Below are 14,844 nucleotides of genomic sequence, written 5' to 3'. Positions count from 1 at the left end.
AAAAATATCAAAACCACAGTAATATTGATCACAAGAGGAGATCAAACTAATCAGTACGGTGACCACTGATTGGCTCAGCCTCAGGCAGCATTACTTTATTGGATTAAAAAAGTGGAATGTAATGATAAACATTATAATGATAAACGTGGTAAAACGTCCCACAGTTAGTTTTACCATTATAAATTAAAATTGTCGTAAGACCGTGATTGATAACGCAAATAAACTCACGGACTGTTGACACTAGCGAGCTTGAATGCTAACATGAAAACAAGAGACATTAACCTCTTTCTCAATTAAAAAACAACATTCCCCAAATGTGTATAAACACATAGCTGTATGAATAACTAAAATATAAAATTGTGCTCATTAAACCTACAGACTGTGCTCTCTTTAGGGCTGCACAAAAAATCGATTTACAATTGCGATTCTTGTTTATCCTGATTATTAATCAATTCATAATTCAAAAATCAATTGGAAAAATGTATGGATATATGTATGTGTGTTTGTGTGTGTGTGTGTATATATATATATACAGATATATATATGTATACACACATATATATACATATGTATGCACACATATATATATATATATTTATACACATATACATATGTATACACACATATATATATATACACATATACACATGTATACACACATTTATATATACACACATATATATATATATACACGTATACATACGTATACACTCATATACATATACACGTATACATATGTATACACACACACATATATACACCTATACACTACCGTTCAAAAGTTTGGGGTCACATTGAAATGTCCTTATTTTTTAAGGAAACGCACTGTACTTTTCAATGAAGATAACTTTAAACTAGTCTTAACTTTAAAGAAATACACTCTATACATTGCTAATTTGGTAAATGACTATTCTAGCTGCAAATGTCTGGTTTTTGGTGCAATATCTACATAGGTGTATAGAGGCCCATTTCCAGCAACTATCACTCCAGTGTTCTAATGGTACAATGTGTTTGCTCATTGGCTCAGAAGGCTAATTGATGATTAGAAAACCCTTGTGCAATCATGTTCACACATCTGAAAACAGTTTAGCTCGTTACAGAAGCTACAAAACTGACCTTCCTTAGAGCAGATTGAGTTTCTGGAACATCACATTTGTGGGGTCAATTAAACGCTCAAAATGGCCAGAAAAAGAGAACTTTCATCTGAAACTCGACAGTCTATTCTTGTTCTTAGAAATGAAGGCTATTCCACAAAATTGTTAGGGTGACCCCAAACTTTTGAACGGTAGTGTACATATTTATACACGCACACATATATACACATTTACATATGTATACACACATATACATATGTATACACACACACACATATATACATATATATATATATACATATGTATACACACACACATATATATATATATGTGTGTGTGAACTGTGTATATATATATATATATATATATATATACAGTATGTATATATATATATATATATATATATATATATATATATATATATATATATATATATATATATATATATATATATATATATATATATATATATATATATATGTGTGTATATATATATATATGTGTGTATATGTTTTCTTATATATCTGTTTTGAAAAAGTTAAATCATAATTTATATACCAAATATTACATTGCGAGAATTTATTCTAAATCGAATAGTCACCCCACGAATCAAAATCGGATCAAATCGTTAGGTGCCCAACCATTCACAGTCCTAGCCCTCTACAACAGAGAAATCGATCAGTACTCAAAGGAAAATGAAAACAGGAAGTGAATTTGTCTGATGTCACATAAACCGAACATGACACTCCAACATACTTTTTTTTTCTTAATCATTAAAAAAAACACAATAACTTTTATAGATTAAAACGGTAGAAGATCAACATAATATGTCACTTAAGTAGCCAGAACAATATTATTTCTGTAACATATTTCTTCTGCCAAGAAAGTGTATTGTGTGGCTATTTATTTATTGTATTTATTTTTTTAAATACAACTTGGTTATAAGTGTTTGTGAGTATTTTTTTAGCACATTCAACAGTGATTATAACCGTGAACATTTTGGTGACAATACCCGCGACATGAATATTCATATCGTCACATCCCTAAGGTGACCAAAGGGTGTTACTTCATGTCTAGAGGGCTCTCATAATGTTGAAAAATGTACAGTGCGTACGGAAAGTAGTCACAGCCTTCACTTTTTCCACATTTTGTTATGTTGCAGCCTTTCTCCAAAATGGAATAGATGCATTTTTGTCCTCAACATTCCAGACACAATACCCCATAATGACATTGTGAAATGTTTTTTTTTAAATGCCCAAGTTCAATCAAAAAATCCCATGTGCAGAAGTATTCACAACCTTTGCTCAATACTTTGTATGCACTTTTGGCAGCAATTACAGCCTTGGGCACCTCTCAAGCTCCATCAGATTGGATGGGAAGCGTTGGTTTTCACCCGAGATGTCTCTGTACATTGCTGCATTCATCTTTCCCTCTATCCTAACTCGTCTCCTAGTTCCTGCTGCTGAAAACCATCCCCACAGCATGATGCTGCCACCACCATGCTTCACTGTAGGGATGGTATTGGCCTGGTGATGAGCGGTGCCTGGTTTCCTCCAAACATGATGCCTGGCATTCACGCCAAAGACTTCAATCTTTGTCTTATCAGACCAGAGAATGTTGTTTCTCATGGTCAGAGAGTCTGTCAGGTGCATTTTTGGCAAACTTTTTACCAAGAAACGGCTTCCGTCTGGCCACTCTACCAGACAGGTCGGATTGGTGGTTTGCTGCAGAGATGGTTGTCCTTGTGGAAGGTTCTCCTCTCTTCACAGAGGAATGCTGTAGCTCTGACAGAGTGACCATCGGGTTCCTAGTCACCTCCCTGTTTAGACTAAGATGAATGCAGCAATGTACTGAGACATCCTGGATGAAAACCAACACTTCCCATCCAACCTGATGGCCCTTGAGAGATGCTGCAAAGAGGAATGGGCGAAACTGCCCAAAGATAGGTGTACCAACCTTGTGGCATCGTAGTCAACAGTTTTTTTTGTGCTCTATCTATTAAAAGATTTGATTTATAAGTAATGATACACGCCCCAACAAAAGCCAAAGAAACTCCACGACATAACAGTTCGGGTCAAACATTTCGACGGACTTTCACAGTCAATGCCCAAACCTTTGACTGTCTCCAGCTACTGGCCTGGCATGCACATTACGGTCTTTTATTCCATCATTAGACTTTGAATGGCCACCTTCAAGGTGACCTGGACCTCCCCCTACCTTGAATGTGGGCAGTCAGACTCTTTAATGTGCATCCCCGTACAGCAGCAGCATCATCATCCGTTAAAGCACACACACACACGGGCACACACACACACACACACACACACACCTTGCATCTTGACATCCTACGTTCACTTTGTACCTTCAACATCACGATGCCACTTCAAAGCATGCCGCACAGGCGCTTTGATGTCTGCCCAAGGAGAGAAGAAGAACTTCTTTCTACTACAGACACTCATTTTCTTTCATTCACACCCAGTCAGTCAGAGCGGATAATTACGTTGCTCTAAAAGTCAATGGATGTGTCACCAAGCTATATTAGATTCTATTATACGTGATTACACAGGCAATAATTAGAAGAGGAAAATCGGAAGAAACATATTTAACACACAAAAATATATAATATTGTGTATCTCTAACAATAGCAATACATTTCATAGTAGTTAAAATACTATATGATAGGATGCGAGTGAGATTGGCCGATCCCAATACCGATCACCTGTATTAAGTGTACATTTTTCCATTTATATTGACAGTTAATATCAACACAATAGTGTGCATAAATTAATATACATTAGTTTCAATTTATTGTTTGTCTTTATGAACGTAAAATTATCTTTAATTATATATTATATATATATATATATTCTCTATATCAGTGATTCTCAAACTGTGGTACGAGTACGACAAATAATCACTTAATTAAATATCCTAACAGAGTGTGGCTTTTCAAACTGTTACAGTGGCCCAAAAAATTCAAAATACTTGTTAAATAAAACCTCTGCCTTGTTTTTAACGAATACCTAGGTCTACTCCGCTACTGTATTTTAATGTTGATCATCATCGGGGTACTTGGAGAGCCAAGTGTTTTCTAGGGTGGTACTTTGTGAAAAACATTTGAGACCCACTGCTCTATATTATTATTATTAGCTAATATTTCAAAAAAAACAAAAACAAATACATCTAAAATAGGTATGGGGGTTGAATGTGGTTGTTTGTTAAATTAGCTGGTATGTAGTAAAAAAGTGTGTTTGTGTATATACAAACCCCGTTTCCATATGAGTTGGGGAATTGTGTTAGATGTAAATATAAAAGGAATACAATGATTTGCAAATCATTTTCAACACATATTCAGTTGAATATGCTACAAAGACAACATATTTGATGTTCAAACTGATAAACATTTTTTTTTTTTGCAAATAATCATTAACTTTAGAATTTGATGCCAGCAACACGTGACAAAGAAGTTGGGAAAGGTGGCAATAGATACTGATAAAGTTGAGGAATGCTCATCAAACATTTATTTGGAACATCCCACAGGTGTGCAGGCTAATTGGGAACAGGTGGGTGCCATGATTGTGTATAAAAACAGCTTCCCAAAAAATGCTCAGTCTTTCACAAGAAAGGATGGGGCGAGGTACACCCCTTTGTCCACAACTGCGTGAGCAAATAGTCACAGATTAGAAAAACATTTCTCAAAGTGCAATTGCAAGAAATTTAGAGATTTCAACATCTACGGTCCATAATATCATCAAAAGGTTCAGAGAATCTGGAGAAATCACTCCACGTAAGCGGCATGGCCGGAAACCAACATTGAATGACCGTGACCTTCGATCCCTCAGACGGCACTGTATCAAAAACCGACATCAATCTCTAAAGGATATCACCACATGGGCTCAGGAACACTTCAGAAAACCACTGTCACTAAATACAGTTCGTCGCTACATCTGTAAGTGCAAGTTAAAGCTCTCCTATGCAAAGCGAAAGCCATTTATCAACAACATCCAGAAACGCCGCCGGCTTCTCTGGGCCCGAGATCATCTAAGATGGACTCATGCAAAGTGGAAAAGTGTTCTGTGGTCTGACGAGTCCACATTTCAAATTGTTTTTGGAAATATTCGACATCGTGTCATCCGGACCAAAGGGGAAGCGAACCATCCAGACTGTTATCGACTCGAAGTTCAAAAGCCAGCATCTGTGATGGTATGGGGATGCATTAGTGCCCAAGGCATGGGTAACTTACACATCTGTGAAGGCACCATTAATGCTGAAAGGTACATACAGGTTTTGGAACAACATATGGTGCCATCTAAGCGCCGTCTTTTTCATGGACGCCCCTGCTTATTTCAGCAAGACAATGCCAAGCCACGTGTTACAACAGCGTGGCTTCGGAAAAAAAGAGTGCGGGTACTCTCCTGGCCCGCCTGCAGTCCAGACCTGTCTCCCATCGAAAATGTGTGGCGCATTATGAAGCGTAAAATACGACAGCGGAGACCCCGGACTGTTGAACGACCGAAGCTCTACATAAAACAAGAATGGGAAAGAATTCCACTTTCAAAGCTTCAACAATTTGTTTCCTCAGTTCCTAATCGTTTATTGAGTGTTGTTAAAAGAAAAGGTGATGTAACACAGTGGTGAACATGCCCTTTCCCAACTACTTTGGCACGTGTTGCAGCCATGAAATTCTAAGTTAATTATTTGCAAAAAAAAATAAAGTTTATTAGTTTCAACATCAAATATATTGTCTTTGTAGTGCATTCAATTGAATATGGGTTGAAAAGGATTTGCAAATCATTGTATTCCGTTTATATTTACATCTAACACAATTTCCCAACTCATATGGAAACAGGGTTTGTATATATATATATATATATATATATATATATATATATATATATATATATATATATATATATATATATATATATATATATATATATATATATATATATATATGTATTTTAATTTTCTGCATTAGTGCACATAATCCATATTAATATGTTTCCTAATATCCATAATTATATAACAGAATTTCAGATTGTGCAGGTGTACCTAAAGAAACGTGTGATGGGCCATGTTGACGACAGAAGGGTTAATTAAATCTGCCTGTTAAAAGATAAGAAGTGATAATAGGTGAAAGGTCAACATTTAACATAAACGTTTCCTTTGGTGGTCACACTTTTTCCCCCCGAATTGAAGGGACCTGCCAACAATAGAAGTGTTTTATATTTGTGGACTCTTTTAGCGCACATAAAAGTCGGCTTGTGCCAATTAGCATGAATTCTGCCACCGTCCGCACACGCACACACACACACACACACACACTGGTGTGATGCAAATGATGAAGTGCGCAGAAAGCAGCGCATTGTGATCATTTGCATTATCCAAAGCTACATCTGCTTTGAAGTTCAGGGATAGATAAGAAAAGGGCTGCACGAGGAAAAAAAGTGTAGAAAGGCCATAAATGGAGGTAGCAGATGTATATTATCATACGATCTCTCTCTCTCTCTCTCTCCTTGTTTGCCTTGTGTCTCTTCATCCTCACACTTTAGCATCTTGCCTTTTGCTCAATTTCAACCCCCCGCTAAGCCAATTCAACACTTCAAAGCCGCCGAGCCAATCTGCTGGAAACAAAGAACACACACGCACACACGCACACACACACACGCACACACACAGACGCTCATTTCCGCCTATTTAAGTCAGCATCATTGACACTTTTTTGTGTTAGTACTAAACTTAAAAAATATTAAACATTTCCAGGCCAAAATATTTTTGAACCACCCATAAAGTAACAGTCTGATACAAAAGTATTGACAAAGTAAATACAAAGGCTTAATTTTCATTACATCACAATTTGGTGTCAGAAGTGGGATCCTGTGATTGATTTAACTCGACGGCACATCCTAAAACACAAAAAATACCTGCCCTATCTGCTTATTTACTTTGCCCATTATTTACTATTTTGAAGTGGGCTGTTCTATTTTGAGAGGTCTTTAAAGTTACGTCGCATTTCTCTTACTGGCTAGTTAGCAAGGTAAGAAATAATCCAACTAAGTAGCAACACACTCGTTAACTAGCTAATGTGTAATTGACTTACTGATACGGATGGGTACCGTTCAAATGCAGTACAAATTCCCGGTACCTGGGAATCGATACCGGTACCAATCTTCGGTACTTTTGTCTATTAATAAATATGAACTGCTTTTCATAATAAAATATCATTTTTATTGCAACATTTAAAATGAGCTGATTATGATAACTGCTGTCCAGTTGTTATATCGTGTTTTATTATCATCACATTATCTTTTACTGATATACCATTAAGTTGCAAATACAGTTGCAAGTCCAAGACCTTAGATGGCAGTAGTGTTTCGTTTAAGGTGTTTAGTATTTTTGTTGCGCCCCAGAAAGTGTTAATACTGTAAGTATTGTAGTTAGAGATGTCCGATAATATCGGCCTGCCGATAAATGCTTTAGAATGTAATATCGGAAATTATTGGTATCGTTTTTTTTATTATCGGTATCGTTTTTTGGGGGGGGTTATTTATTTTTTATTAAATCAACATAAAAAACACAAGATACACTTACAATTAGTACACCAACCCAAAAAAACGCCCTCCCCCATTTACACTCATTCACACTCATTCGCACAAAAGGGTTGTTTCTTTCTGTTATTAATATTCTGGTTCCTACATTATATATCAATATATATCAATACAGTCTGCAAGGGATACAGTCCGTAAGCACACATGATTGTGCGTGCTGCTGGTCCACTAATAGTACTAACCTTTAACAGTTAATTTTACTCATTTTCATTAATTACTAGTTTCTATGTAACTGTTTTTATATTGTTTTACTTTCTTTTTTATTCAAGAAAATGTTTTTAATTTATTTATATTATTTTATTTTTATAAAAAGGACCTTATCTTCACCATACCTGGTTGTCCAAATTAGGCATAATAATGTGTTAATTCCACGACTGTATGTATTGGTATCGGTTGATATCGGTATCGGTAATTAAGGGTTTGGTCAATATCGGAATATCGGATATTGGCAAAAAGCCATTATCGGACATCCCTAATTGTAGTTATTACACATCAGTTGTTTGTAAGGTGCATCTTAGTTGTCGTTTTCATGAAAACACTTGGAGGTGTTGGAATCGCCATGTAAAATCGCTAATGCTAATGAGTAGCACGTCAGTAAAGAAGCCAATCTGTATTAGCATCAAGCTAGCTCGTTTTTGGAAAAGTGGAGCCTTACTTAACTTACATTGGAGAGTTTTTTGAGTGAATGACTTTGTTGGCATTGAAAGTTGCGACATTTATCGAGAGGTAGTTTGTCTGAGTCCGCTTTCAGTGCTGCTGGAGTGAGCGCCAAGTGCTGAAGTGTGAAGAGTCAGCTGAGTTGGCAACCGGGCGAGACATCACATGCAATCCAGGTACCGAAACATGGCACAGTTGGATTTTACGTGAAATGGTGCCCGGTATGACCAGTGGGATTCGGTTGGCGCCAAAAAAGTACTTGATTTGGTACCCATCCCTACTGACTGACTGATTGATTAGCCAACTTACTGAATAACTGACTAACAACGTTACAAACTATCTGGCTAGCTGGCTAACAAACAAAGAAAGTAACAAAGCAGCTAAATAACTAACCATCTAATTAACTGAATGTAAGGTACTGTATGTCACTTACTTGCTAGCAACACTAGCTGACTGACTGACTAGCTAACTCACTGACTGATTGACTCAATATTGACTGAGTAGCTAAGTGAAAAACAACCTAACTAGTTAATGTTAGCTAGCTAACAAACTTAAAAAATAACTACCTGGCCGAATAGCTAGCTAAGTATAACCCCTTTAATTAGCTATTCAACTAACAAATTATGGAACCTCCTACCCACTGAACAGCTAGTTGCCTAGCTAACTGACTCCTGGGCCTTCTAATTAACTGACTAATGAACCGAAGGGAGAATATTTTTTTCTCCTACGCGTGTTTGTTTAATCTTAGTCCCAAATTGTTGTCAATATTCAGGTTCACCATCTTATAATTATTTTCCAGTGTTTGTTTGAAGCAAAACAATGCAATTCCCTTCTGGCCACAAGCAGGGAAAGGGAGACTGACAGTCCCGTGCTGTCGTGCGGGTTCCAAGGACCATCAAAGACAGACATCGTTACGAGCAGGTTTTGACTTTCTTTATTTTTCAATAAAGCTGTCTCTTGCCGGGTTGCTTTTCAGCTGTTCCGCTTGCCTGCTCGCTCTTCCGCTCGCTTTTCAGCTTTCCATGTCGTCGTCTTCTTCGGGCTCTCTGTCTTTCGCGCTCAGCATCCGCTTGTCTTTCTCCCACTTGCTCTCCGACTCTCTCTCCCCCCACATTCACAGCTGCCGCCCGTTTACACAGTTCGAGACAATTATGCGATTGTGCCCAGCTGGGCGAGCCACGCACCGTTTGCGGCCCCGCCTCGCCGCTGGCCCGCCGTCCACGCCCCCTTGCCGCCATCTTGGAGCGGGCCTCGGTGTGCTTTCGCTTTCTCCTAAGGTATTCATGTGTGATTTCCACAAGCGTCTGTACATGCAGAAGAAGGAGAAACACGGGCATGTCTGGGTGACTCGCCTTCATATTTCTAGTGTTTACCTCAGAGATACGAAACCGCTTTATTATGCTGTGGCGCAATCTTTCTGATGTCACTTCCTGTGTGGGCGTGGTCTTTCTGGCGTGGCTTCCTCTCCCAACTCACTTTGTAAACGATCAATGAGTCCATACAAAGCTAAGTGCCGGAGATTCAAGAATTACACGGCTGACTTACCCGTGTAAAAATGTGTCAGAGGAGGGGGACCTTAAACGATGGTTTAGTGTGGCTGAAACAGGGCTTAGGCTAAATAATTATTTCAGGGGTTAAACAACTTACTGTAGACATGGCCTTAGAACTAACCATTTACAGTAATATCTAATGATATACTTTAATACATAGCATGCAGAAATATGATAGTAAGATCAATATACTCATTTTATTAGGTGTATGGGTATGCTAGCAATATACACAGTTGTGCTCATAAGTTTACATACCCTGGGAGAATTTATGATTTCTTGGCCATTCTTCAGAGAATATGAATGATAACACAACAACCTTTCTTCCACTCATGCTTAATGGTTGTGTGAAGCAATTTATTGGCAAACAACTGTGTTTACTCTTTTTAAATCAAAATGACAAAAGAAAGTACCCAAATGACCCTGATCAAAAGTTTACATACCCCAGTGACTTTGATCTGATAACATGCACAAAAGTTGACACAAACAGGTTTGAATGACTAATCAAGGTTCCAATCCTCACCTGGTCACAGGTGAGGATTGGAACCTTGATTAGCCATTCAAACCTGTTGCTAGTCAGAAAGTTAGTTACTTTGTTGGCTAGTTTATTACTTTCGAAGCTAGCAAGTAAACAAGCCAGTTCATTCGTGTTTGAAAACTACATTATTAGTACAATTAATATCTAATGACTCAGATAGTTAGCTACCTACCTAAATGGTAAATGGGTTATAAAGGATTTGAGTATTTTAATGCTAACTATACAGTATAGTTAGCATTAAAATACTCAAATCCTTCACTAACTAACTGTTTACTAGCTAGCCGTGTAACCAACAAATAGTTTGACTAGCTAGGATAACTGACTGACTTGTTAGCTAGCTATCAAGTAACTAACTGAGCGACACATTTAATAGAGAAATAACAAACAGACTGTAGAACCGGGTGACTAACTTATTAGACAACGTGGCTTGGTTGGTAGCGCGGCCGTGCCAGAAACCTGAGGGTTCCTGGTTCGATCCCCCGGCTTGTCACGTTCGTTGTGTACTTCACCCTTGCTCCTGGTCGGTAGTGGTTAGGGCCTTAGGTGTGTGAATGTGTGTGTGAATGGGTGAATGTGGAAATAGCGTCAAAGCGCTTTTGAGTACCTTGAAGGTAGAAAAGCGCAATACAAGTATAACCCATTTACCATTTAGTTAGGTAGCTAACTAAATGAGTCATTAGATATTAATTGTACTAAAGTCGTTTCCAAACACGAATGAACTGGCTTGTTTACTTGCTAGCTAACTTTGCTAGCTTCGAAAGTAATAAACTAGCCAACAAAGTAACTAACTTTTGATTGATTGATTGATTGATTGATTGAGACTTTTATTAGTAGGTTGCACAGTGAAGTACATATTCCGTACAATTGACCACTAAATGGTAACACCCGAATACGTTTTTCAACTTGTTTAAGTCGGGGTCCACTTAAATTGATTCATGATACAGATATATACTATCATATATACTATCATCATAATACAGTCATCACACAAGATAATCACATTGAATTATTTACATTATTTACAATCAGGGGTGTGGAGGGGGTGGGGGGTAGGATATGGACAGCAAGTAGTGGACATATATAGAGAGAGAGAGAGAGAGCGAGAGAGAGAGAGAGACAGAGAGAGAGAGAGAGAGAGAGAGAGATCAGAAGGCATAAGAAATAGTATCTGCATTTGATTGTTTACTTTTGATTATTAGCAATCCGGGGAGGGTGTTAGTTTAGGGTTGTAGCTGCCTGGAGGTGAACTTTTAGTGCGGTTTTGAAGGAGGATAGAGATGCCCTTTCTTTTATACCTGTTGGGAGCGCATTCCACATTGATGTGGCATAGAAAGACAATGAGTTAAGACCTTTGTTAGTTCGGAATCTGGGTTTAACGTGGTTAGTGGAGCTCCCCCTGGTGTTGTGGTTATGGCGGTCATTTACGTTAAGGAAGTAGTTTGACATGTACTTCGGTATCAGGGAGGTGTAGGGGATTTTATAGACTAGGCTCAGTGCAAGTTGTTTAACTCTGTCCTCCACCTTGAGCCAGCCCACTTTAGAGAAGTGGGTAGGAGTGAGGTGGGATCTGGGGTGGAGGTCTAGAAGTAACCTGACTAGCTTGTTCTGAGATGTTTGGAGTTTAGATTTGAGGGTTTTGGAGGTGCTAGGGTACCAGAAGGTGCATGCGTAATCGAAAAAGGGTTGAACGAGAGTTCCCGCCAGAATCCTCAAGGTGCTTTTGTTGACCAGAGAAGAGATTCTGTAGAGAAATCTTGTTCGTTGGTTAACCTTTCTGATTACCTTGGTTGCCATTTTATCACAGGAAAGGTTAGCCTCTAGAATGGAACCTAGGTAGGTGACCTCATCTTTCCTGGTGATAACAATGTCACCCACTTTTATGGTGAAGTCATTGACTTTCTTAAGGTTGATGTGGGACCCAAACAGGATGGATTCTGTTTTACCCAAGTGTATGGATAGCTTGTTGTCAGCGAGCCAGGTGCAAGTTCTACACAGCTCAGCACTGAGGATTTTCTCCACCTGTGACTTGTCCTTGCCGGATACCAGCAGGGCAGAGTCATCCGCAAACAAAAACAATTCACAGTCGCATGCCGATGACATGTCATTTATGTATATTAGGAACAGTAAAGGTCCCAATATACTGCCTTGGGGGACTCCACAGCTCACTGACTAGCTAGCTAGCAAAGTAACAAACTGACTGACTGGCTAAATAGATTGCTAACTGATTGACTGTCTAGCTTTTAAACACCAGAATTAACAATCAGAATTGTTAGCTAGTTATCTAACAAAGTAACTAATATACATATTAGATAGTTAGCTAATCAACCAATATCAATCCAACAAACTGACTGTATTGCAGGTAACTGACAAAATGACTAACTAGCTGGCTAGCTTCCATGTTGATAATGCTTTAGAATTAGAGAATAAAAAAAGTGTTCCATGTATACCATTGGTGATTTGTATGCTCCTATCATCTAGCGGGGCTCAACTCTTCCGGTCTCCATCTTTGATATTGAAACATCTTGGTTTATTGAAGTACACTTAAGTCTTTCTTGTCACGTTAAACACGCGTTCAACGCCTCCGAATGTGCAGCAAGAAAAAGTTTAGCAGCGTATTTCTTAAAAACCTAAGGGTGGAATTGATTGGTCTTCATTGGTCATACAATACATAACATACAATGCATAGCATACAGTACAGTGTGCATTTGACAGGCGGCAATCTTTGTGAGGTACCAAAAAGGCCTGGAGGACACTGGATGATAAATAAGCCGCTAAGCTTAAACATGAAAGCGTGAGTAGTGAGCCCAGTGTTGCTGAGCAGCTGCAGTCGGCCACGGATTTCCACTTTAGCTCACATAACATTCATGCTTAACATACTAGCTTCACATTTTAGCAGAAAGCTAAAACAAATGTAAGTGAAACAAATCAGAAGATGAGACAACACATCTTTAAACAATCTAGAGTTTATATATTCATATATATATATTCATATATATATATATATATATATATATATATCCATCCATCCATTTTCTACCGCTTGTCCCTTTTGGGGTTGCGGGGATGTACATATATATATATATATATATATATATATATATATATATATATATATATATATATATATATATATATATATATATATATATATATATATATATACATATATATATATATATATATATATATATATATATATATATATATATATATATATATATATATATATATATATATATATACACGCACACACATAGATGTATATGCATAGTCGCATACATGTGTATATATACTGTATATGTATTATATATATTCATTTTATATATGTATTATATATATGCATTTTATATATGTATATGTATTTTTGATATATATACTGTATATATGGATATAGATTATATATATGTATTATATATATGCATTTCATATATGTATATGTATTTTTGATATATATACTGTATATGGATATATATATATATATATATATATATATATATATATATATATATATATATATATATAGCAGAAAGCTAAAACAAATGTAAGTGAAACAAATCAGAAGATGAGACAACACATCTTTAAACAATCTAGAGTTATATATATATATATATATATATATATATATATATATATATATATATATATATATATATATATATATATATATATATATATATATATGGATATGGATATATACACCTTATGTTTTCATGTTATTGTTGCATGTAGCATGTCTTAAAGTAAAGTCGTTTCCCCTCTCGAGGCGACAATTAAAGCGATCTTCTTCATCTTCTTCTTCCTTATTCTTTTAGATGTCCGCACATGAAAGCGCTTGCCTGTGAGGAACACTTTGGAACGGTTCCATTGTTCTTTTCTCCATTTCGCTTTAAAAAAAAAAAAAAAATTAAAAAATAAAAATAAGTAAATAGCTAACAAACAACAAACTGGTTTGCTAGTAGATTAATCAAACTCACACACTAAATTGCTCGCTAACCAACCTCAAAGCAACTATAACCTACTGACAGAATAGTTGCCAGTTCATTAACCAATGCTTCAAATTACGGACTGATTATCTAGCTTAGTAGATAAAGTACCTAAGTCTAGTATCTACATAAGTAGTAAGTACCCAACAAATACTCCAATTAACTGACTGACTGGTTAGTGGCCTAGCTAACTCTAGCTAGGAAAGTAACTATCAAACATTTAGACTCTCAATAGCTAGTTAATTTACCAACAAAGTAAGTGACTGATCAAATAGCTAGCTAAGTAACTAGCAAACATTTTGACTGTCTCGTTAGCTAGCTAATTGACCAAGCTGGCTTATTGACCAACAAAGTAACTGACTGATGAAATAGCTAGCTAAGTAGCTAAAATTATTTAGACTGTACCAATAGCTCACT

Source organism: Entelurus aequoreus, linkage group LG02 (assembly GCF_033978785.1).
Source record: "Entelurus aequoreus isolate RoL-2023_Sb linkage group LG02, RoL_Eaeq_v1.1, whole genome shotgun sequence".
NCBI classification, from domain to species: Eukaryota; Metazoa; Chordata; class Actinopteri; order Syngnathiformes; family Syngnathidae; genus Entelurus; species Entelurus aequoreus.
This window is presented reverse-complemented; position numbering follows the sequence as displayed.